The sequence below is a fragment of the Apis dorsata genome, unplaced genomic scaffold (genome assembly GCF_000469605.1).
Source record: "Apis dorsata unplaced genomic scaffold, Apis dorsata 1.3 scaffold_326, whole genome shotgun sequence".
In the NCBI taxonomy this organism is placed as follows: domain Eukaryota; kingdom Metazoa; phylum Arthropoda; class Insecta; order Hymenoptera; family Apidae; genus Apis; species Apis dorsata.
Genome location: NW_006263594.1, coordinates 659,707 through 661,558, shown reverse-complemented (window position 1 = coordinate 661,558; position 1,852 = coordinate 659,707). Strand labels below are relative to the sequence as shown.

At 24.7% G+C, this 1,852-nt stretch overlaps 2 protein-coding genes across 3 annotated transcripts in view; one reads left to right on the top strand and one right to left on the bottom strand.

The window, feature by feature from the left end:
* The window catches only part of LOC102675172 (probable beta-hexosaminidase fdl), a 33,526-nt gene that overhangs the window by 17,139 nt on the left and 14,535 nt on the right, over nt 1-1,852 (bottom strand). The window lies entirely within an intron of this gene.
* LOC102674972 overlaps nt 1-1,852 on the top strand; it is a 10,404-nt gene that overhangs the window by 3,132 nt on the left and 5,420 nt on the right. The gene's annotated exons all lie outside the window — the stretch shown is intronic.

Sequence of the window (1,852 nt, the reverse complement as noted above, 5' to 3'; positions counted from 1 at the left end):
TTTTTTTTTTTTTTTTTTTTCAAAACTCGTCAGACTCGAGACAAATTTATTGTTGTTATTGTTGTTGTTATAGATATTTGTTGGAAAGAAGATAAAAATCATGAGAAAAAGAGGGAGGGGGAAGAAAAGAACATTTCATTCAGGGCAGAGTTGGACAAGTTGGAAAAAATAATTTAAAAATTTCGAATAAAATTACTTTAAATGATTATTTAATTAAAATGCTCGAACAACATTCATTCGTAGCTATTATAGTTGGTTTTTGCATAATCTCAGCCGTTATATGCAATTATTATTATGCGAACGATAAATTATTCAAGTAACTTTATTCTTAAGTTTAAACTATTAAATTTTCCCCATCTGTAACTGTCCGTATTTAAACCTCGATGTATTAGCACAGGCATCCAGAGCATTCTAACGTGTAGATATCATATAAAAATTTTTTTATTTTCTCATAATATGCGTAACATGATTCATAACGATAATTTATGTAAATATAATTTTGCATTCCAGTAATTAAGGTAAAAATTGTACGTATACTATAGATAGTTTCGAAAATATTTCTTCTTAGATTATTATCCTTAACGTATTAAAATACTCGAATATTTATTCGTAGCTATTATAATCGATCCGCTTTTCCACAGCCGTTATTTGCAATTATTATTATACGAACGGTAAATTATTGAAGTAACTTTATTCGTAACTACTTTAACTTCAACTAAATTTTTAAATTTTCCCTGCCTATAATCACCTCTATAATTTAAACTTTGAATAGAATTCAGAATTATTCTAACGTATCGATAATATAAAAATTTTTAAAAAAAGAAAAAAATCGAAATTCTGCTGGAAAAGTAGAAAAAAATCTGTTTCCATTTTGCTCGATAATAAAAGAATATTGATCACGAAAAGTTTGTGAAAAATTCTTTATAATATCTAAATATAATTTAACAAGTTGAGAATGATTATATTTCTTCGTTATTAAATTTATGTTATTATGTTATGTTATTAAATTTCAGTCTTTATAGATATATCATAACATGTATACGCTAATTATAATTCGTGACGATAATTTAATTTATAAATGTAATTTCGTACTCGAATAAATTACTACTAGATAGTTTCGAAAATATTTCAGCACCCAGTAATTATCCTTAATACGTAACTTCGTAAACAAAAATAATTTTTACCATTTCGAAATATTCAAGTTATAGCTTTTTTATTGCTATATAGTGTAAATAAAAGGTTTAAAGTGGAGACAGAAATCCTAGCAAAGATAGTTATTACAATATTCATCCATTTGGCACTAAATTATTATGTTTTGAATAATAAATTAACTTTATCCAAGTAACTTTACTTTAACTATTAAATTTTCCCCATTGCTGTCTGTAAATCTAATTGCATTAACATATAAAAATTTTTTTATTTTCTTATAATAAACTAATTATGATTTGTAAAAAAAGTTTAATTTATATAAATGTAATTTCGTAGTAGTTAAGATAATAATTGTACATATATTATAGATATATACTTTTCGAAAATATTTCAACTTAGATGATTACTCTTAACGCGAATTCATAAATAATTTTTACGATTTCGAAATATATGAAATTATAGCTTGTTTACTTCTATGTAATGTCAACAAAGTGGAGACAGGCGGTCCTAAGCGAAGGACATCAACTTGTTGAGAAAAAAATAACCGGTTAAAAATTTCGAATAAAATTAGTTTTTAAATAATTACTTATTAAAATCCTCGAATAACATTTATTAGTAGTCGATCCTCTTTATATATATAAAAGCTCGATCATTCGCCGTTAAAATTATTCGCGCGATTATTTATTATCCTTTCGAACGATAA